The following is a 24,936-nucleotide window of genomic DNA, read 5'->3' on the forward strand; positions in this document are numbered from 1 at the left end:
AGAATCTGTTATTCAAATATGAGGGTTGGGAATCACAGAGTTAAATGGTATTATTTACATTATATCATGACATTCTTGTTGATCTACTGAGGTTTGGTGCTTTAATGATAAGCTTACTGGATATTGACCCAGAAATTCAGGTCCCAACGTGTGAGTACGCATGGGGTACTCATGCGTAGGCCCAACGAAAGTGCCAGTTTCGTGCATGCACTGTGCATGCGCGGGAAACCAGCACTTCCGTTCTCCTGAAAGAAGGGGTTCAGAGGTGGAGCGCGTGCGCCGGAGAGGCAGCGCTTGCGCATCGAACTGACGGTTTTTTTGCAGGGTTCTCCGGGAGGCTAAGTCTCCAGGAGTTACACTTTTAAAAAGCAGGCGCAAGGCCTGCTTTTAACAAGGTAAGTGGTGAATTAATTAAAATTAAAACATTTTTTCCACAGGTTTATTATTTTTAAATACTTTAAAGAAAGGTAAGTTTATTTTTAGCCCCGTTAGAAAATGTAATTAATTTTTTCAAAAATTTAAATTATTGTTTAAAATAGTTATTTCATGTAATTTATAGTTATTTTAAAAATGTGATTTTTTTTTAGATTTATTTGAGGTTTTAGTGATGTTTTGGGGCTTATAGTATTTATAAGTTTGACAGCTCTTCCTGTCAAACTTATGAATAAAGCATTCCCAGCTGCCATTGGCTCTCCATGGCCCACGTGATCCCAGGGGACGCATCGAACTAACTGCGCCCCTAGGATACGCAAGCACTGCGCACCGGCAGTTGGAGGAGGCCCAGGATTGGAATACCACGCAGGCCCACAGCTCAACAGCTGGCGCGCTAGGTAAGTGCAGGTCGGAGGCTTGCACCCGCGGGAAGCCTCCGACCCGAATTTCTGGGCCATTGTAATGTTCTGGGTGAAGGTGGTTGAATGGTTGGTAGATCTTAATGTACACTGCATGATTTAACAAATCACAGAAGCCTTCTGGTATACATTCAGGTTTTCTGGCTTCATTAACAGACCAGATGTCTGATTTTGTGATGCCTCCCTTAGTACACCATGATTTAGAGGAGAAAGACAAGTTCCTTTAGCCACTTCAACTGTTGTTGGTCACAGTTCTTCTGCAGCAAGCACAACCTTTGCCACAACAGAAGTCCTCCACCCCATAAAGAAAGAAATATCCCCCCTCCCCTCATCAATCAGACTGCTGGCCAAACTTTTGTGTGCAGGGAGTCTACTAAAATGAGGAAGAAGCCAAGCCTCACAAAGGTTTGGCAAGGACACCCACCTTGGTGCTGGCACAGGCTTGCCCACACCACAGACAAGGCGCTGCAAAATCAGAGCTTAGACAGCAAGAAATTCTTGAGTAAGCCATTTACGTTAATTTTAACTTTTATCGCTGGGCTAAGAATGCGCGATACCAAATCGGTCACCTCTGTCACACTCTGTTACACTCTGTCTGATTTTCTTTTCCATTGAAGTCAATGGAAATGAGAATCAGGCAAGGTATAAAACAGGCAGCCGTTTTTTTTCACCTGCTGATAAAAGTTAAAATTTGTTGACAAAATATCAAGCTATGTGTAAACAGGATAGAGTAATCAATTAATCCATTTTGCAGACTCGTTTCAAACTAGTCAATCTCAGCTTCATATGAAAGCTTTAGTCACAGTCTACTGTGGTTGATGCCGGGGAATCCATTTTCAGATAAGAAGGAAGTCAGGTGGAAAAGTTTCACCCAAAAAGCAGAGGTACAAAGTATACAGAGTAGGACATTGAGGAAAATGTTAGGTTTGGGATCAGGAAGAAGAGGAAACATAGAAACATAGAAGATAGGAGCAGGAGTAGGCCATTCAGCCCCTCGAGCCTGCTCCGCCATTCAATGAGATCATGGCTGATCATCCAAATTCAGTACCCTGTCCCTGCCTTCTCCCCATATCCCTTGATACCTTTAGCTTTAAGAAATATATCTAACTCCTTCTTGAATATATTTAATGAATTGGCCTCAACTGCCTTCTGTGGTAGAGAATTCCACAGGTTCACCACTCTCTGGGTGAAGAAATTCCTCCTCATCTCTGAGGAGGACATACCCCATGTTTAAAAAAATTCAGGTGGGCGCCAGGGAACACCTATTTCTCATTCCCCCCTACACTCCAGCATAAGTTGCACCTATGTCACAGGTAATAGAATAAGTTACCATGTAATGCCTTAGCAGCAGACAGTAAGCATTGGTCACTTTACTTATGGTCACCCTTATAAAGTAGCTCATTGACAATAGTAGCCACACTTCACAGTCCCAACCAACAGGATTAATGTGGAAGGAACAAGATCGTTTTCTCAATGTGTTTGATCCTCATTGATAATATAAGAATATAAAAGCATGGAACAAGGGAAGATCATTTGGCTCACCAAGGCTCTTCCACAAACCGTGAACAATCTTCACATCATAGACTTTCCCAACTTCTTTAATCTCCTGAGGGAAATTTCAATCATTGATACAATTGATATAAATTCCAGAATATCTATCTATCCCCATTTCTCCACTATGGCAGGGCCTTGAAAAATATTGGCCTAGAAATTCGAACCTTTAGCGCCGGCCGTTAAGGCCGATCTTGAAGATAAAATGGCTGCTGCCTCGCTTCCGACCACTTCTGGCATGGAATGCGGCAGCCGCCATATTGGGCAGGTTGGCAGCACTGTCATTGCCTGCGATCGCTGCAAGTATTTTAATTACCAGGAGCATGACGTCAATTGGCGTGCAATGCCAAATAGATGCATGCTCAGCGATTTTGGACCTTGCCACTCCTCTTACCGCCCTCTCCAAAGCACGCCCGTGCATGCAGTCGTTGACAGCGCGTATGGCCGGGAGAAAACAACGGTGAGCTATAACCCATACAGTAAACAGCGAATGAGATAACTGGTAACTATGGAGAGCTCAGACTATGTAATTGGAGTGAAAACTGCTTCCAATGAGATGCATCAAATCTCCCCCTGGTCAGTCAAACATTATAGGTGGTAAATACTTTTAAAATAAACCGTACTGTACTACAGTTGTAATAATCTTAGGAAAAAAATCAAAGCTGCATTTCCTTACATTTTATAAATTGGGTTTTCTAGTTTAGGAATTGATAAAATACTATGCAAAGTTTTGAAGTCTGTTTTTAAAAGGCCAAGAATTAAGGAAAACTTAACACCATTTTCTCACCAAGAGTTCTTAAAAAGTCTGTTGCTGTTAAAAATTTGGAAATGTACTGTTAATAGCTGGCTGCCCGAGAACGCCGCACCGGTCCTTTAGATGAGACCTTCAGCCGCCTGCTGATGTTACCGCCGGAAAGAGAGCATTACATGGGAGCTTCTGCGCTGCACTCATTTAAATCAGCAGGCAGCACCAAAATACCGGCAGTGCTGCCTGCGTTCCTTTTGCAGGCGGCCGTTAGCCTTGGCCCACAGCGGCACTGGCTGTTTTCAGCCTTAGTCAAATTTCTAGGCCCACTGATCCTTTGTGCCTCTATATGAAAGAGGGGTGGAGGCCTCAGGGCTAAATGGCATTAGAATTATACAAGAAATGTTCTCAACAGTTAAGTTCTATTAAAAGCTTGTATTTCATCAAACAGCTATCTAGCTTGCTTAATTAAACACTTATCTTTATGCTGCCAAAGAAAGGAGCGGATCCTATTGCATACACAGTGGCTACAGGCCTAGCTTGCTGCTGAATAGCAATGGTTAAACTATTTCCAAAATTATGTTCTTTTCTGCTGTTGACTCTAACTGCCTGCCCATCCTCGCACAGCCAATATAAATCTTATACCTCTGTAAAAAGAGATACACTACTAAAGATCAGTCAAAGTGTAGGACAGAAACCACAAAGCTATTGCATAAAATTAACCTTTGGGCTGATGCCAAGGCTGTTTCTATGAATAACCCAGACATATGTAAATGTATAAACATGTGAATTTCTTGCACCTTTTTCTGATTTGCATGGATTTGCCATTTTGGCCAACAGTAACATTCCCAGGCTCAAATCATCTGAGCCATTTCAATGGAGGAGTTCAACTAGTTATATTAAATCACCCATGACTCTTTCATTATAAACCACAGAATGCCTCACACAAAACTAACCATCTCTCCAATTCCATAAATACCGTTTTTTATACCCTGTCATTAAATTCCGAAGACTCCCACTTTTTCTCACTAAACACAGTGCATCAGTAATGTAATATCTCAGGGTTCTACGGCACATTCTTTTTTGTATCTGCTTTGCAAGAAATTGCTGCCTCCACTTCGCTGATCCAGAGGTTCATTTTATGAACTCAGCATGTATCTCACGGGTAATGTTCATATTAGTCAACAGCAGAATGTACCCAAAGCTTTCTTTCCACCGTTATACCTCAGGCTCACGATCTGCTACTCTCCTGACACATGAGCATGAATGGCCAGCCCCCTTCTGCCAGCTTCTATTAACAATTCAACAAGGCATGAGGCCATTTGTAAATGGTAGCTTTTTACTCAGGCTCTTAATGAAGATTTCAATTATGTTCTGGCGCGCTTTGGTCTATAATTCACTAGATTTACAGAACTAATTGCTGCACAAACATTCAGCTACATGCCTTGCAAGCTAAGGCTGACTCTATGCTATACTTATATTTATACTCGAATAACAAAGGAATTATATTTGATGTTCTGACATTAATTAGCAGGAAACGAAGTGGCTAAGCACAGACTAAAAAAAATTTCTTTCGCTTTTCTTTTGCAAATTATGGCACTCTGGTCATAATAGGAACATGGTAACTCAACAGAAAATCTAGGATGAGGCTTATCATATTGCTATGGCTGATGATTTAATCTGTAATACATTAATACTATAGTTGCATATTCAAAACAGTATATTGGAAAATTAATATGATGCTGGTATGATCGAATCAACCTATGCAGTGTAACTGACATTCTTAAGTGTAATTATTATTTCAGTTAGAAAGTTAAGGTAGTTAGTGAGATTATGCTTGGGAGGGAGGAAAATGTCTATCAGAAGCTGATTAGAGACAGCAGAGCTGTGGTACAATCAGAGTTGACAATGAGTGTGGTCAAGGACAAGAATGAATCCAACCAGTACAATCAGAATGAAGAATGAAAGCAATCATGGTCACAAATGAGTGTGATCTCTATAAGTAGAGGCAAAATTGAGTCAGATCAGTGCAACAACAATAGCAGAAATATTGTCAAAGATTAATGCGCTTAGTGCTGGCAAGTTAGCTGTTAACAAAGTACAAAATCAGTTTGGGCTCCAGCAATACCTCGAATGGTAAATACACTGAATTTATTCATACAGATCAGGAAGGTTACAGGTTCAATCCCCAGTCTAAGTCAGTTGTTCTCAAGGGGTAGCAGTCAAGTCACTACAATGACATAACATAAAATCATAAGAATTAGGAGCAGGAGAAGGCCATACAGCCCCTCGAGCCTGTTCTGCCATTCAATAAGATCATGGTTGATCTTCTACATCAACTCCACTTTCCCGCCCGATCCCCATATCCCTTGATTCCCTTAGAGTCCAAAAATCTATCGCTCTCTGTCTTGAATATACTCAACGGCTCCGCAGCCACAGCCCTCTAGGGTAGAGAATTTCAAAGATTCACCACCCTCTGAGTGAAGAAATTTCTTCTCATCTCAGTCCTAAATGGCCGACCCCTTCTCCTGAGACTATGACCCCTAGATCTAGACTCTCTAGCCAGGAGAAACAGCCTCTCAGCATCTATTAGTCTTAGTGTCATTTGGTTAGGGAGGATGGGGAACAGTAGTCTGGGTTCCTTTTTCTGATCAGTATTCAGTGATTCATGCTTCAAAGCGCATGTATGTGGCAACTCACGAGGACAAAGTTTGGGCTCAGCTGTGCTGCGGAACACCCCGTGAGTACTCTAGGCTCACACATGAAGTATGCTCACTCAGCTGAAGTCCCAGAGGTTGGACGGCACCCATTGAACTGTACCCCAGCGTCAGTTTGCAACTTCAGAGGAGGGAGTCAGAATCATTTGTCTAAAATAAAATCTATAATTTGTCTGCAAAGATTGACAGTAACCTATGAAGGACAACAGCTCGCTGTTTGAGATATTTGCTCAGCTGCTCCCTGTCATTTGTGAGGTACTGCATAGCGCTATTCTTGCATTCATTTGGAATATTAGATAATTTTTCTGCACACATCATAAATTAGATTTATATCATTTAATTTTACCCTGAAGCATTTTCATGGATCTTGTAATCATTGTCATCTAAGTGAAAACTTTAAAATGTTAAATGTTACATAGAATTTACAACATAGAAACAGGCCATTCAGCCCCTCGCATAAACTTAGCTTTCACAAGTTACTATTAATTTTGAAATTGAAGGTATTTTCATCTAAATGTAACTTTTGTATACGATGATCACAATGTAGGATTGCAAGTACTTTTATTTTGCCTGAGCTGTTTACACAGACGTGTATGAAGGGTCAAGAGAACACAGCTTTGACTGATGATGATAAATTTTAATTTCTCTTAAAGACTGTTGACAAGGGAGACATAAAATTGATATGTATAGGGTTCATTCTGCAATAATTCACTTGAGAGTTAAGGTTTATGGCACCTTCATTGTATTATTCTTTTTGCTAGAGACCACCAGTAGTGCAGGATCTAGATATAAAATCTCACTGATGCACCATTGTACTTGCTGCATAATTTTTTTAATCAAAATTAAAAAACACTACTCTGTTAGAATGTAAATTATTAGGTTTGGTATTTATATAAACTTAAAATACAGAAAAAAATTGTTAAACCATCAGTTTCAATTTGTGTCTATTTCAGTTTTGAGGCACATTTTAGGAAATGTCAAAAATTAGGTTAAAGTAAATGATGTTCAATAGATGTAGACTTGTCACATAGAATTACATTAAATGTACAGCACAAAAACAGACCATTCAACCTAACTGGTCCATGCCAGTGTTTATGCTCCACACGAGCCTCCTCCCATCCCTCATCATCTAACCCAACCTTCTATTCCTTTCTCCCTCATGTGTTTTATCGAGCTTCTCCTTAAACTCATCTATGCTATTCGCCTCAACTACTCCCTGTGGTAGTGGGTTCCACATTCTAACCAGTCTCTGGGTACAGAGGTTTCCCCTGAATTACCTATTGGATTTATTAGTGACGATCTTATATTTATGAGCTCCAGTTTTGGACTCCCCGCAAATGGAAACATTCTCTACGTCTACCCTGTCAAACTCTTTCATAATCTTAAAGAACGCTATCAAGTCGCTCCTCCGCATTCTCTTTTCTAGAGAAAAGAGCCTCAGCCTGTTCAGCCTTTCTGATAAGTATATCCTCTCAGAATATTGGCATATATATATGCACCACGATCCCCGTGCCCGTTTTCAGGTCTTATCCAATTTATCCCTATGTAACTCTATTTAACTCTATTCTACACATGTAAAACAGACTGCCTTATTGTGTAACATGCCAAAAAGTATCATACATATGTAAAAGAAAGTAGCTATATTGTATAAAATGTACAGGAGAGTGTAAAAAGGGGACATTTGTTCTCAGTAAAATACTCTTCCTGTCATTTAACACCATTATAACCGTACTCTAGCATCACAATCTAAAACACCCTTTTATCCTGTCACAGAAAACCTAATGGCAGCAGTTAGCAGTGGTAATGAAAGATGTGTATTTAAACAGGAAAATTCCAGTGGGAAAGTTATAGAAAGGGTAAAAAAAATCAACTCTATATATTTTGAAAATAAAATGCCACTTAGGAATATGATTAAGGATTTTAATACACACTTGGGGTTCAGATAACTCTGTAAACTACTTGAGTCTTGTTTTCATGGTTTATGACCGCACCGAACCCTTCAGGTGTGTTACAAATTTGTAACATATTTACAGCCAGTGTTTGCTCCTGTTATAACGGGGTAAATTTTCATCTTTGCGCTATAAACGGTAATCTGGCAGAAGGCTCACCCACCATTGTAGAACCCGTCCAATTTTCAATCTAAGGAAATCAATGGAATGAACATCAGGCGGGTTCTATAACAGGCAGGCGATCCACTCCACACAATGAAGAGGAAAATTTACCTCAATGTACCTTCAAAAGACTGAAACTAATGACAAGGCTGTGACTTAAACAAGACTTAGACTAGTGACAAAATCAGTGTTAAATCTAATATTACACTGTATAGAAAGTAGAGGTTGCTTCCATTGAACCATAGATGTTTACAGAACAGAAGGAGGCCTTTGGTCCATCGCGTCCATGCTCTTAGTTAGAGCGATCCAAAACTAATCCCGCTGCTCTGCTCTCTCCCCATAGGCCTATGTCTTCTGCTTCAAACTTATTAGCCATTTTCTCTCAAATGACACTCAAATGATTCTCTCACTAACCACTTCCTATGGCAAAGCACACCATGCTCCAACAGGTTGTTGTGTAAAGGCATTTCTCCTAACCTCTTTCACTTTTTTTTGACTATTTTAATTTGATGACCCCATGACTCCCCAACCAAAGGAAGTCACCCTTCCCTCTTAATCTATATCAAACCTCTTCATGATTTTGTTTTTAACTATTAAATCTCCTCTTATCCTGCTCTTGCTTCAGTGGAAATTGTCCCGGTACCTCAGGTCTCTTCCCATAACTATAGTCTCCCATTCCTAGAATAATTGTGACAAATTACCCTGTATGGTTTTAATATCGTTCTTGTAATAGGGCACACGAAACTGCACACAGTACACTAACTGTGGCCTAAGCAATATTCTGTACAAATTTATCATTAAGGAACGGTAGCGTAGTGGTTATGTTACTGGACTAGTAATAACCCAGAGATGTGAGTTCAAATCCCGCCACGGCAGCTGGGGAATTTAAATTCAGTTAATTAAATAAATCTAGAATAAAAAGTAATAGTGACCATGAAACTATCGGATTGTTGTAAAAACCCATCTGCTTCACTAATGTTCTTTAGGGAAGGAAATCTGCCATCCTTATCCAGTCTGGCCTATATGTGACTCCAGACTCTTCCATGTTGCTTGGAAGAAACACTCAGAGTAGCAAGGGCACAGAATGTACTCTGGGTGGGGGACTTCAATATCCATCACCAAGAGTGGCTCGGTAGCACCACTACTGACTGAGCTGGCCGAGTCTGGGCCTGCGACAGGTGGTGAGAGAGGGAAAAACCTAATTGAACTCGTCCTCACCAATCCATGTGTTGGAGATGCATCTGTCCATGATAGTATTGGTAGCAGTGACCACCGCACAGTCATTGTGGAGACGAAGTTCAGTCTTCACACTGAGGACACCCTCCATTGTGTTGTATGGGACTACCACTGTGCTAAATGGGGTAGATTCAGAACAGATCTAGCAGCTCAAAACTGGGTATCCACGAGGTCCTGTGGGCCATCAGCAGCAGCAGAATTGTATTCCACCACAATCTGTAACCTCACTCTATCATTACCATCAACCCTGGTTCAATAAGGAGTGTAGAAAAGCATGCCAGGAGCAACACCAGGTGTACCTAAAAATACAGTGTCAACCTGGGGGAAACTGCAACACAGGCATGCTAAAAAGCGGAGGCATCATGCTATAAACAGAGTTAAATGATGCCACAATCAACGGATCAGATCAAAGCTCTGCAGTCTTGCCATATCCAGTCATGAATGATGGTGGACCATTAAACAACTAATGGGAGGAGGAGGCTTCATGAATATTCCCATCCTCGATGATCGTGCAGCCCAGCACGTGAGTGCAAAGACAAAGCTGAAGCATTAGCAACCATCTTCAGCCAGAAGTCCTGAGTGGATGATCCATATCGGCCTCCTCCTGAGGTCCCCAACACCACAGAAGCCAGTCTTCAGCCAATTCAATTCACTCCACGTGATATCAAGAAACGGCTGAGCGTACTGGATACAGCAAAGGTTGTGGGCCCCGACAACATCCGGGCTGTCGTGCTGAAGACTTGTGCTCCAGAACTAGCCGCGCCTCTAGCCAAGCTATTCCAGTACAGCTATAACACTGGCATCTATCTGACAATGTAGAAAACTGCCCAGGTATGTCCTGTGCACAAAAAGCAGGACAAATCCAATCCAGCCAATTACCGCCCCATCTGTCTACTCTCAATCATCAGCAAAGTGATGGAAGGTGTCATCAACAGTGCTATCAAGCAGCACTTACTCACCAATAACCTGCTCACTGATGCCCAGTTTGGATTCCACCAGGACCACTTGGCTCCAGACCTCAATACAGCCTTGGCCCAAACATGGACAAAATAGCTGAATTCCAGAGGTGAGGTGGGAGTGACTGCCCTTGACATCAAGGCAGCATTTGACCAAGTGTGGCATCAAGGAGCCCCAGTAAAACTGAAGTCAATGGGAATTGGGGGCAAAGTCTGCACTGGCTGGAGTCATACCTAGCACAAAGGAAGATAGTTGTGGTGGTTGGAGGTCAATCATCGCTGCAGGAGTTCCTCAGGGCACTGTCCTAGGCCCAACCATCTTCAGCTGCTTCATCAATGACCTTCCCTCCATCATAAGGTCAGAAATGGGGATGTTCGCTGATGACTGCACAGTTGCCATTCGCAACTCCTCAGATAATGAAGCAGTCCATGCCTGCATGCAGCAAGTCCTGGACGATATTCAGGCTTGGGCTGATAAATGGCAAGTAAGATTCGTGCCACAGAAGTGCCAGGCAATGACTATCTCCAATAAGCGAGCGTCTAACCACCGCCCCTTGACATTCAACGGCATTACCATCGCTGAATCCCCCCACCATCAACATCCTGGGGGTTACCATTGACCAGAAACTTAACTGGACCAGCCACATAAATACTGTGGCGACAAGAGCAGGTCAGAGGCAAGGTATTCTGCAGCGAGTGTCTCACCTCCTGACACCCCAAAGCCTTTCCACCATCTACAAGGCACAAGTTAGTAGTGTGATGGAATACTCTCCACTTGCCTGGATGAGTGCAGCTCCAACAACACTCAAGAAGCTCGACACCACCCAAGACAAAGCAGCCCACTTGATTAGCACCCCATCCACCACCTTTAATATTCACTCCCTCCATCACCGGCGTACCATGGCTGCAGTGTGTACCATCTACAAGATGTACTGCAGCAACTCGCCAAGGTTTCTTCGGCAGCACCTCCCAAACCCTTGACCTCTACCACCTAGAAGGACAAGGGCAGCAGTCACACGGAAATACAACCACCTCCATGTTCCCCTCCAAGTCACACACCATCCTAACTTGGAAGTATATCGCTGTTCCTTCATCGTCACTGGGTCAAAATCCTGGAACTCGCTCCCTAACAGCACTGTGGGAGTACCTTCACCACACAGACTGCAGCGGTTCAAGAAGGCAACTCACCAACACCTTCTCAAGGGCAACTAGGGATGGGCAATAAATGCTAGCTTTGCCAGCGACGCCCACATCCGATGAACGAATAAAAAAAATTGGCCAGCAACTTGTGGTGAAATCTCCCGTGAATTAAGAATCACTACAAGTTGCTGGCCGATTTGCGCCACTCCACCGTTAGCTTCACGAAAATGGCATCTCACCCTTAAGCTCCCCATGATTTTCATTAAGTTGCTCCATTTGCACATTAATTGCCCATTAAACTCGCTACAGAAAGTAAAGTCTAGTAACTTTCTTAATCCATTCTTTCTTTCCCTCACTTTATTTCTCTTTCTGTATGTGATTTGACATTGAATTCACACACTCTAATTCACCCTCCTTCTCAGTCCTTCCTCTGTTTATTTCTCAATCCTTTACCCTTGTTGGTTAAGGAGATACACTGTTGGTCCCATTGTTCACCAAGGTCCCAGATGCCCTGTTGCCCCAGCAACTTTGTGGGCATAACATTTTTGAGCTGAAAGGTACAGAAGCAATTCTAACTAACAGGACATGCTGTGAGAAGCTTCGCACCAGCAAATTCTAGGACAATGAATTAGACTGAAAGTGTGGCAAGAGGTGGGCTCATTATAACTTAAGCTGCAGGTTAACCCAAGAGACGGATTTTATTGATGGTGAAAACACCTCAGGAGAAAAATTCGGTGGTGCCCCCTTTGGGGTGCTAGCTTCGCCGGGGTGCTACTTTTAGCGTCCCTGCGCCATAAATTCAGTGGTAGTGCCCCAAGCAGGAGGCGGGGCGCTACTGGAAGCGCTCCCCCACCTTCCTGGGGCACGACAAGTGAATATCACAGCACTACGTGCAACAGCACCACACATGGCGACACCGCAGTATTGCAGGCATCCCTCCCCTGATTAAAGGGGACCGGCCTAGCGCTGCATGCACCGGGGCCCTGCTGGACCACCAGGGAGTGGGGTGCCGGGAAAGAAGCCCGGCACTCAAGAGGAGTGCTGGGCTGACCGACCACGGCCCACACCCCAATAAAAAAGGGGACGGGGGCAGGTGCTGGCGGTCGGCCAAAAAAAAGTAGCCGCCAGACACCTGCCCTTTAACTTGTGCCGCCGCGGCTGCAAAAACGCCTCCCTGACCCTGTCGGACATATCGTCCAGCAATAGTTCAGGGGGGCAACTAAAGTTTGCGGCCAGGGCGCGAGCGGGGTGCTGCGCACGGCGATGGTGTCATCGCTGGAGGCACAGCGCCACGGGGCGCTACCGGTGCCGCTAACCTCCCGCTGAATTGCACGGGAGATGTTAGCGCCGCTGCGCCCGAGCGCTAGGGCCTTTGCACCCCGTGAGGCGCAAAACAACCCAATTTTTCCCCCCTAAAGTTTATCTTGTAGCAGTGATGAATTTTGAAATTAATGAATGGGTTGTACCTGACTAAAGGCATGAGATTAAGACTGCGATTTTGCCGACAGGGGCGGCCGGGGTCAGTGTCACGGTCCCAGTCCACTGCCTACTGCAGCCCACACTCTCCAAGCTATTTTTCATTGATTGGGCTTGTTAAACCCGCCCTGCGAGGTTCCCGGCCAATCAACAGGAAGCGGGTCTGATGACCTCATTTGAGGATGTGTCATCAGCCAGTTTCCTTAAAGGGGCCATGTCCACATTGATTTTGACAGTTCTGCTGTCAGTGTTCTTCAGCACTCAGGTGCTGCAAACACTGACAAGCACTGCACCAGACATGCACGGCTGCACCCAGGCTCTCCCATGATTCCCTCTATATGCTTATGGAAGGCGTCACAGCACGCAGGGAGGTTCTCTTGCCTTCCAATGGGCGGAAGAGACCTCTCCAGGAGATCAACGCAGCCTGGTTGCACATTGCACAGGAGGACACAAGCAGGGATGTTGTCAGGAGGACCAGGCTGCAGTGGCGCAAGCCTTTCAATTATCTCAGTAGATCACGAAATGTTACTGCCAAGCCACATTCAACCTCAACCTGCTGTGCCACTCATCACATCGCCAGCACTCTGCCTTCCCTTCCCTACTCCTGCACATCCTCACTCACACCAACTTACCTTGCAACTCCACCCATCCCTCTCTATCTACATTATCACTTCCCCATCTCACTAGCCACCCCTCACACTCACCCTTATCCTACTGCAAGCATACCAATTAACAACACACAAGGGTAGGCACTTGTGTGGTTTAGCTAGTGTTCATGTGAAGCCTCTGGTAATGTGCTGTCAAACATTGAAACCTTTATTTTCAGCGCTCTACTTTCTTGGACAGATTTGTGTGCACCTTTGGAAGTGGCTTAGTGAGTTGTTGTGAATGGTAAGACATAACGGTACCCCCACTATGGTCATGAGTGTGAAAGGAATGGCTGGACATTGTAGGGATGCTTTATGGTGTTGGGGTGTGGGGTGGTGCCAACCTGGTGCATCGTGTGGCATCCAGGGTGTACAGCGTCAAGTGAAGTAAATCTGGCCATGGTGAGACCATTCCTGACATCCCGGGCAGCAGTGTGGTCGGGTGCTGATGCCCTCTGTCCTGTGCAGCATCAGTTGATTGCGGAGAAGGCTGGTGTTGTTGTTGTTGCTGCTGGTGTGCCTGGAGCTGCTGGTGTTGGAGCTGATAGTGGTGGGATTCTGAGGACCAAGGTGGGGTATTTTCAAGGGCAACGATGCTGATGGAATTGATGGCAGGTGAGGTTGAGATGACAAGTGATCTGTCAATGGTGACAGAGTTTGTTCCAATGAGGTGGCACAGGATAGAGAGTTGGCTCCAAACACTTGCAAGCTGCAGAAAGCTCAATATGTCTTCCAAATGCAGTAATCAACAGTTTCTGAGCTTTGAAAGTGAACAGCTGTAACTTGGGATCTTTTATACAATTTTGGCAGCTGTCAGATCATGAGATAATTCAATGCTGAATCCACACACGACATGCTGAGCTGACGTGTTCCCCGAGCAGTGGGTAACCCGTGGGGGAGCACGTAAAATTGAAATGTAGCCTTAAAATAACAGTTAATTGGATGTTAACAACCCATTTAATTATGTAAATTGCCTCCCCCGCCGCTTGGTGTCGGGTCTGTTCAGCACCGACAGACCCGACACCTGGGAGACTCGCGTGGAGGCGGGTTGACAGCGGGTTCCCTACCCGCTGTCAATCTTTGCTCTTTTGACAGTGGACCTGCCTCCAAACCTGCCCTCTGAGCGTTGGCAAAATTCAGCCCTTATTCTCTACTGTAGCTTGTCCTCACTCCAGAAAATTTTGGTTTTTGACGCTTTATTTGATGCATTTTATAGCATTTTGGAGTCTATTGTATTTGCCCCCAAAAATCCTCCTGTCAAGAATGATGTGCCTCAATAATTCCGAGACTCGAAGGTAGCAGAACAAAACAAGGCTTTTATTAACTTAGAACGAAACAGAGAGAGATGTCGTCCTTCTGGAGATTGGGGCTAGACTGAAGCTAGCTTACAAACGGGGCCAGGTATGGGCGGAGCCCTACACACAGCACATTCCAGCACATTCCAGTATACAATACAGCACATTCCAGTACACAATACAATGAGGTCTGGGGGAAGGGAAATGACACTGAAACCGATCTCAGTCACAGGCAGTGATGAATGGAAATATTTCATCACAAAGAATATTACAAATAAGAAAATAAAAGTTGTTGTAGGGACTTCAATACACTTTTTCAGGGTCCAGTTCCTTTCATTGGGGATCTAAGCCTGGATACATCATGCTAAATTGTGAACTGAAACCTTTTATAACAAGCACCTACTGTAATCCATCCAACAGTACTTTCAACATTCGCAAGCCAAAATTGGCTCACTGTTACACGTGTTCTTGTTCCAAACCCCATGTCCACTTAGAGTCACAGAAGAGATTACTTGGATTAAGTGTATGTTGATTTTAAACAGACCATATTTCTAGTTTCAGGAGGAATAAGAGAAGAGTAAGTATCATTGAAATAAAACCTTGGAACTGAGTTCTGATGAAGCATCACACCCTTATTCTCTTTCAGATGTCGATCAACCTGCTGCGCACTTCCAACATTTCCCATTTTTAAATTCTTAAAACATAAGGCTAAAAATTGCTGTTGCCGATAATAGGGGACAAATGCTTAATGCGTTTATATGACACTCCTCTGTCCGCTATTTTAACAGAGATGTTAACCCATTCAAAATAAACATTTAGACCTCCATTAAAATAGTAGACAGAGAAATCTCATACTAATGTTATACAAACACAATAAGCTATTATTAACAACAGCAATTGCTGACCTATACGATAGCAAAATACTGTGGATGCAGGAAATCCGAAATAACAACAGAAAAAGCTGGAAAAACTCAGCAGGCCAGGCAACACCCGTGGAGAGAGAAACAGAGTTAATGTTTCAGGTCGAAGCCCTTCTTCAGAACTGAGAAAAAAGCAGGAAATGAAACAGATTAAAAGGCCAGTTTGGGGGCTGGGAAATGGGGGAGGGGATGAAAGAACAAAAGGGAAAGTCTGAGAGGTAAAGAGACATTAAGAGATATTTAGGACGAGACGAGATGGTAATAGGACAGGTAAAGAGACAAAGGATGGCCCTAGATGAAGTGTGAAATGCGCTGGCAGAATGAGAGACGGCTGCCATGTGGGAGAGAAAACAAGGAAAAGGCACAAACCAAAGGTGTGGATAAAAAATATATAAAAATGATAGGGGCCGAGGTTATGATCTGAAATTGTTCAACTCGATATTGAGTCCGGAAGGCTGTAAAGTGCCTAATCAGAAGATGAGGTGCTGTTCCTCGAGCTTACACTGAGCTTCCGTGGAACAATGCAAGAAGCCACGGACGGTGAGGTCTGAGTGGGAATGGAGCGGTGAATTGAAATGACAGGCGACTGGAAGCTCGGGGTCACCCTTACGGACTGAACGGAGGTGTTCTGCAAAGCCGTCACCCAATCTGCGTTTGGTCTCCCCAATGTAGAGGAGACCACATCGTGAGCAGCGAATACAGTATACTAGATTGCAAGAAGTACAAGTAAATCGCAGTTTCACCTGGAAGGGGTGTTTGGGGCCCTGAACAGTGGAAAGGGGAGAGGTATAAGGGCAGGTGTTGCATCTCCTGCGCTTGCATGGGAAGGTGCCGGGCAAAGGGGAAGGGGTGCTAGGGGTGATAGAGGAGTGGACTAGGGTGTCTCGGAGGGAGCGGTCCCTACGGAATGCTGAAAGGGGAGGGGAGGGGAAGATGCGTTTAGTGGTGGGATCACGTTGGAGGTGGCGGAAATGGCGGAGGATGATCCGTTGAATGTGAAGGATGGTGGGGTGAAAGGTGAGGACAAGGGAAACCCTATCGTGGTTCCGGGAAGGAGGGGCAGGGGTGAGGGCAGAAGTGCGGGAGATAGAATGGACGCGGTCGAGGGCCGTGTCAACCACGGTAGAGGGGAACCCTCGGTTGAGTAAAAAGGAAGACATGTCGGAAGCACTGGTGTGGAAGGTGGCATCGTCAGAGCAGATGCGGCGGAGACAGAGAAACTGGAAGAATGGAATAGAGTCCTTACAGGAGGCGGGGTCGGAGGAAGTGTAGTCCAGGTAGTTGTGGGAGTCAGTGGGCTTGTAGTGAATGTTGGTCAATTACCTATCCCCAGAACTGCTGACCTATGTCACTCTTTTGACCCTGCCAAAAAGGTTAATTTTCTTATACTGGAAATAAAACTCATTGCACACTGCATTTCATTAAAAAGGATTAAAGTTCACATAATGCGATAGACTTCCCACAGTCTTGGGTTTACAATTTACTGCACTCTTATGGTGCTTTGACACTATGGAGTAGAATTTCCACAGGTGGCCCCTGATTTCCCACCATAACTTTAGTGGAAACCCCTAAAATGCAGTGTAAATGGATATTTCTGCCTTGTTTCTGTCATCGTTATGGTGGATGATCAGGAGAACCCCATGGAAATTATTGGCGTATAAGTTTAGCAGTAGCTTCAGATTTGCACCGATACTAAACTTGTGTTGGGTAGTCATGAGGAAATAATTTATGCTGTAAGATTTTATTCATTTCAGCAAGCTATTTATTTATCAGATAATTAAGTGGGCTTCACTTTATTGATTTACGCTCAGTCAATATACCGTCAGTCAGTAGTAGATGAGTTCTTCATAAATGAATAGGCAATCACCTTGTATGCACTATATATATTGAGCACAAAGATGTTTTAAAAGACAGCTCCATATGTTTGCAACTAGTCCAGAGTTTTTGGATCAGAAATCATATTCCCAATTTCCACTGTTGACAGCTGTGATTTGTACAGAAAAAAGCACAATGAATAGCACATAGCTGTGAGACTCTTTTGTTCTCTCAGCAACTCAGTTTTTGAGTTACATATTCTGTTGTACTACCTTTATGCCACAGAAAGAAAGCACTGAAAGTGAAAGAAATGATTACCAGTCCTAGAAAGTCAGTGAACTGACAAGACAGTTTGGAGCCTCACAACTGCAGATCTATCATATGATAAAAAATAAATTTCCACCTCAACTCAAACGCAATCGGGAGAAAGAAAGACGTTCACATTTATTTAACATTGTATAACATCTCTCAGAATGTCTCAAAACACTTTATAAACACTGAGTTAATTCAAAGTGGATTGATTGTGTTATGTCGGTAAATGCAGTAATCATTCTATTATAGAAACTCCAGCACACAAGATCATTGTACCTGCATTCGCTCTACATTAGAGCTATCTAATCCTATTTCCATATAGAAACACTGACATTTCAGCAGAGAAGGAGAAAGCAATTGTGCATGCAGCTGGCATCAAACCACTGGCCTGCTGCTCCTTTTCAGCGCAACAGCACACAAACCTAAACATTTGGCCACTGACCCTAAAACAGCAATGAGTTGAGTAGCCAGTTAATCTGTTTCCTTAGTGTTGATTGCGGGAAGAATGTTGGTCAGGACATTGGGAGAACTCCCCGCTCTTCTTCAAATAGTGCCATGTGATATTTAGGGCTGGATTTTCCCGGGTCCCACCCGCACAGTGCAGGGGGACCCGGGAGACAGCGGGAAACCCGGTAGTTCGGGTTTCCCAGCACGCTGTGGAGTTTTCACCACAGCATGCGTGCAACGGAAAGGGCGGGTTCCCCACCCAGAAGTCAGCCTGATTGATGTGTAACTCAGAAGGAGGCCACAGGACAAGGTAAGTGCTGGGCCCAGAATGGTGGGTAGCCAGGGTCGGTCGGGGAGGTTTCCAAGCTCGGGGGACGGGGTCCGAACCCCGACCCCGGGAGGGGGGGGACAGTGTGTTCCAGGCCTTTGGAAGGGTCTGACCCCAGGGAGGTCTGAACCCCGACCCTAGGGAGGGCCAGGCTGATGGTCGGGCAGCTTGGGGGGCTAGGAGGAAGAGCTCCTGCTCCTCCCGGCCCACAAGGATTGTTCCCCAAAGCTGCGCTCATCTCGTTGCCGCCACCGGGAACCCGGCCGCCTGCAGTTAAACCTCCAAAGCAGGTTAAAGTAGAGGCTTCAGGCCTTATTATAATATGTAAATTGCCAACCCGCCTCTTGGCAGTGGGTTGGTAGCCCGCCTCTGCATCCCACCTGAATGAAAGGTGAAAGTGGGCGGGTTGGGGTCAGGGTTCACATTTGTTCAACTTTCACTTCCCTCCATGCCCCCAACTCACCCGTTCTTACCTCCGAAAATTCCGACCTTAAAGTCCAGGTGAACTAGACAGATGGGGGCATTGACAGTGAAAAATTCACACAGTGCTGCACCGAACATATATTCAAGTCTTCAACTGACAACCTTCTGATTCCAAGGCGAGAGTGCTATCAACTGAACCAAGCTAAGCACATAGAGAGGGTAAAGATCCACATGTAGATAATGCTCTGCAGTGCTTTTACAAAATGGTTAACGTCAAATACAGTTCTATAACTGATACTGTCTTGTACACATGTACTGCTCCTTTAATATAAACACATCCGTGCGCTCATCACGTATGATCACTATTAAGTGGTGACGGATCACTTAATAGAATAGCCTGGTTAAACAAATACAGACTGATTATTCATTTAAACAAGCTCTATTGTAGTATCACACATAAACTTCATTTAAAAACTTACTTCAGTTTATCCCTATTTCTTAGCCAGCAATGTAAAAACCTCTCAAAACATATAGTTAAGTAAGTCAAATGGGCAACTTTAAATTTCACTCAAAACAAATAGTTAAACAGCTTACATGGGGCAATTTTCTGGTCTTTTTAGTTCCTGAAGAGCTTCTGTTTCTCCTCACCCACAGCTTGACTTTAGCAATACATTCCATGGCTACAGCTGCAAGTCAAGCCAACAAAGCAGGAATACTGCGTCCTTCCTGTAACTGCCTGAAAACAATGATGTACAATTGTGGACAAAAAAACACTATACAATAAGCCGCTTTTGTGAATGCAGTTTGCACGAAATTGTTTTGTTTGTTTCTGTTTTAAACCAAGTTGTAAGCACATTTAGCTGCCAACAGCTATGCTAGCCCAGACTCATTGGTGATAAAGTGCTGTTACTCAGTCTCATTCAGCAAAACGCAAAGCCCAACTAAAAACATTCCTACAGCTGTCTTCGGGACTGTGGATGCACTTTTTTCCCCGAAGTCTTAACACAAACATCCTGAGGTCTTGCACTCGAGCAATCTTTAGTCTATGGTGTATTTGAACTGTTAACAACAACGAATAATCTTTCCTAGTTATGTTTCAAATTATCACCACTGGTAGAAAGTACTGAAGAGGGAGTTGAAACTGTACTCGCACTCGTTTAAACGCCATACATCAGTCTGCACAGGAAATTATGCTTGATGCAATTCATCGTTGTTACGAGCCTGATGAAGTACACTGAACTAAAGTTGTGATAAGCGGAATGACAAACAATAGCATTGTAATTTGTTCCCCATATCAACTTACCTCTGCAAAACACTGCATTGGTCAGCACCGGCTAAGGGTGAGACAACTGTACAGACACTTTTGTACAGTCTTACTCTGGTAAGATCTTTCACCGACTAACATCTGGCTGAAAAGCAGGGACAGCCACTTCATAAAGTCAGCAGGAAAAGAGTCAGATGGCACATAAAGCATCAGGACACAGGAAGCACTAATTATTTCCATGCACTCTTCCTATTATTCACAGTGTCACAGATGTATTTAATTAGATGACACCATTTTGAAATGTAAGTATTTAATGGATCAAAGATTTACCATTTGGCAGAATCTATTTGACCTGGGGCATGGAATGGCCATCACAGCAGCGAGCAACCTAAATTTTACCCATTCCTTTCCTTTTTATTTAGTGTTGCAAATGTGTGTTTCACTGAAATTACTTTCAACCAGCGTGTATGTTTCATCTCATCACTTCTGGTTTAACTTTTGTATATCTTATTTACATTTTTTGTAATGCATAGAATGTATAAACTGCAACTGATACTGTTGCTCCAGTATATCAAAAATATTTTTATAATATTTTAATGACATCATAACTCTCCGAGTACTCGTATTTTCATGCTTGCTTTGTAAAGTTAAAATATATCTTCTGTTGTCATTCTTTTTATTTAAATCCAAAAAGCTGATCTTTTGGGGGATTTAAAAAAATCAGTTTGCTGAGTAAATAAGCTGTGGTAAATAATTTACTAGCTTCTTCATTCATTTAGAGAAGGAAAAGTTGGATTTTACTCTCACAAGACCAAATGGTGAGGATGTTTCATATATAAAGCAGTTCTGTCTGGTTTGGGTCTAGTAGTTAGTTGTCCCTTTAAATCAGGCACTGTACTTGGGAGTTTAAAAAGACACCTGCATAGATAGCCTCAGCCTACACAATTTGCTGTTATTGTCTCTCTGGCAACACCTAGGCGCCACTTAGCAACCAAGCTATCTATCTCGGCTACATGGGACAGTGGGGTGATACATGCAGCAATTACTGTAAACAGTTGAACAGAGCAGCAACAACTCACAGTAAACTGCTTTCAAACAGTTTGAAACGTCTGATTTTTTTTCTAAATAAAGGCCGCTAAATTAGTCATTTTTATACAGTGTTTTAAAAAATATTTATCATATTAACTTTCACATGTCTTCAAATCTTGGTACAATCTACATTCACACATTGCAAAATATGGTTTGGCTTGCTACAGAAATTAGTCTTGAGGAGCCACAGAATTTTAAAAAACCTGGTTACACTTCAGCAGCATGTAGCAGATATTTAGCACCACTGTATTATAAGAAGGTCCACTTTGGCTGTCCACACAAGTTAATTTCTGTAATATTGACTTTAATCTTAGAAAAATACTACAATCTACATTTTTACCACATGTCAAAATCGTATTGCTGCTTTGATCATCACTAACATGCAACTTCAAAGAAAATTTGGCTTCATAGGCTGGGGAAGTTTTTGCTACTATGCGATCAAAAGAGGGCTCTGAAATATTCCAAGAAGTCAAGTTTAGTGTCGGAAGGTGTTTTGGAGAATCTTTAAAAAAAAACTACAGTAGACTGTTTTATACTAAAGAAAAAATGGTGATAGTAGACTGATGCTTTAATGGACTTTACTGCATGCACTTTATTTTTGGTCATTCGGGCGTTTGATTTTGGAAAACCATCAGCATATTTAGTATTCTCCAAATCAAGGTCCTGAGAAATGTACATAGGTTGAATTTCTGTCTGCTGCATATGGAGTGCATACTTTCTCCCTATAGGGATGCATCCCATTTACCCAAGTCCAGAGGGCTTTGGCACAGGTTAGTATGTGCCAAGGTTTAGGCCCCCAGATGCTCTTTAGAGTACTGCTGGAGGTTAACCAGCTAAAATCATGCAGCATACCAGCTCAGAACACTGGTAAGCAATGTTCCCTCTATGCTGCGTGTATGTGCGGACACGCAACAATCGGGAAGGTACTGCGCAGGCCGCACACAAGCTGCTCCCTCTACGATACCACGGGTGCACGGCCACTTAAAGGTACCACACACACAAAAAACATTAGAGGGAACATTGCTGGTAAGCCTCCCACTGTTTATCCAGCCCAGACCACCCTACCTGTTAAGGCATTGGCATCTAAGGTTATTTGGAGCTGTGTGGGAAGAATCCCAGTCTCAGTGGTATGTCGCCACCTCTAGGTCCCATTAATGATGCCAGAATGCTGGTCAATCATCAACAGTGCCCTGCAATACTGAAGACCTGCATAGCTCAAGTACTGGATTACCGAGTCTGTCATTGTGTGGGGTTGACTTGGTCCTGATCTTCCATTGTCAAATGTGTCATCTTGATGCAACCTTAACCCCTCCCAAGGACAATAGTCACTAGTTAGGCAACTATATGTAGAATAATATTGCATTATCCTGTGCAGTATGTTGTCTAGTTCCGATATGTCCATATTTAAATTTGTTAATAAAAATCATGGTAAATTTTAGTTCATACAAGTCTGATCTGGCATTTGATAATTCTGTGAGCGAATTGGTACTAGAAATAGTGGCAATCCTACGTAAATTCCAGTATGCAATGTTACTGCACTTACAGTAATTGGGCTACACAATCTAAGATATACACTTGCAGATCATGAGGGAAATGGCTCACCCATGGGGAGTCTGGTTGAAATGAAAAGGGTGTTTAAAATCCTGAGCTACAACATTACACTCTATAATGTACACTAATTGCATTGTGGACGCGACTGCTGCCAATGAAATGAAGTAGTTGTGCAGTTTCCAGTTTTTTTTTGTTTGTTCGCTAACTTAAAAGAAAATGTTGTCGCCATCATAAAAAAACACTTCTAACGATTGACTGAATACATCAAGCTACCTTTTATCGACGCTAGGGGAGGGGATGGAGAAAAGAGATCACTGCTGCTGAACTGAGCCACGTCAGGAAAAGAAAAGAAAAATTAAAAGTTGAATTCATGTTTCTATCAGCTTATGAAAGTTAACATTAAAAAAAAAATCCTAGTTAAATAAGAGTGAAAAATTCAATGTTTTTCTTTTTTTAAAAGCCACAGCTTGGCGGCTATTTCAGCGCCTCACTGCATTCCTGAGGTGAGAGAGAGAGCTCTTCATCTTCTCTGGGAATGAGAGTCAATGACCGAGGAGGGCTCCATTTTTATTATTTTTCTTCTCCTTTCCCTTCACACGGAGCTTATTGATATTATTATAGATTTATGGGCCGAATGCTTCTGCATAGCTTCCTTTTCATTGGCAGCAGTCACTCTGTTGTTTTATATGCTGGCAACAAACTTTTGATTATCAATTAATAAACTTTCAGTGATTATGTCATAATGTGGACATCATGCGTTAATAATAAGGTCGCTGTCTGATATGTTAGCAAAAGTATAGACTCAAACTTGAATAAAAACACTTTGTAAACTTCTATTTATTTTAAGAAAAATACTGGAAAACTTTCAGAAGTCTCAACTTTGTGTTTAGTTGATGGCTCTGAAACGTTTGCTATTGTGGCTTATGATATCATTCGGACCTTCCAACGAGATTGTTGTTTCGTAATCATTTTCAGATATAGACATATTCTATATCAGAGATAATTCACACACTTGAAACTTGTAGTGTATGTACCTTGAAGAAGGAACTATATTCTGCAGCCCCTGTATACTGCAGTACCAGTAGTGACCACCCCTGTATATAAGCCTGTGTAGTAACTTTGTATAGTAGTTCCAGTTTTGTCTCCATTCAGTAAACACCTGTTATAACCAACTTCTGCAGTCCGTGTCTCAATTACACACAGACATTACATTGGCGATGAACAGATCCGAACTTACCTATAGTTCTGCACCACCTCACGGGGATCCATCCCTGAAACGAAGTTATTAGAGGTCGAAGCCAGAAGGAAGAAGTCCAAAAAGAAAAAAACAAACAGAAGAAACGGGCATCGACTGTGGGCAACCGCCCTCTGATTCATCGAATTCGAAGATTTGCAGGAGAGGCTGTCGAGAGCTGGGCTTGGTTATCCAGTCTATGGTGATCCAGCTAATCGGGCTGGTGGCAGGTTGTACACTAATCCTTCCTGGGCTGCGGCGGGCGAGAGCTCGATCGGGTGGCTTTTCAACGGGGCTGAGCAGCGTTGTCGGGAAGAGGAGAGAGAGAGAGAGGGTGGAGCACACAGGGCGCGGCCGGTGCTACAAAGCCGGGCAGCGTACAGACCCGAGAAGAGGGAGGGAAGTGTCCCATAGGGTCTGCTCTGACGATGGGAACAGTAATTAAAAGAAAAAGAAATTAGAAGCGCAGAAAGCCGCGAGGAGCTGCAGTTTGCCATGGAGACCGCGGAGAGCGGCGTTGGCAGCAGCGCGGGGGGAAGCGCGCGAAGACTATAGGGCATCGCCATCAAGGCATAAAAATGCCAGCAACAGCGCTGGCAGCAGCGGAAAAGGCAGAAAGTGCGGGAGGCGCCATCTTAATCCAGCGGGGAAGAAGGCAAAGCGTGGGAGGCGCCATTTTGTTCAATCGGGGAAGAAGGCAAAGCGCGGGAGGCGCCATCTTAGATCTCCAAGATGCCGAAGACTGGCAATATCAATGCCTTCGATAATGCAATAGAAGACTGGACCACGTATGTGGAAAGAGTCAAAGTATATTTTTTTTTTTTTTTT

General features: G+C 43.5%; 1 protein-coding gene across 1 annotated transcript in view; it reads right to left on the reverse strand.

The window, feature by feature from the left end:
* Positions 1-19,702, reverse strand: part of LOC147115148 (coiled-coil domain-containing protein 102A-like) — an 830,702-nt gene extending 811,000 nt beyond the window's left edge. The window contains exon 1 of the mRNA XM_085993441.1: positions 19,565-19,702. The gene's annotated coding sequence lies outside the window, so the exon portion shown is untranslated. The remainder of the gene's footprint in view (positions 1-19,564) is intronic.
* Between the last annotated feature and the right edge of the window lie 5,234 nt (positions 19,703-24,936).

This window comes from Somniosus microcephalus, chromosome 7 (assembly GCF_052327205.1).
Source record: "Somniosus microcephalus isolate GS21.2 chromosome 7, FLI_Smic_1.0, whole genome shotgun sequence".
Lineage (NCBI taxonomy): Eukaryota > Metazoa > Chordata > Chondrichthyes > Squaliformes > Somniosidae > Somniosus > Somniosus microcephalus.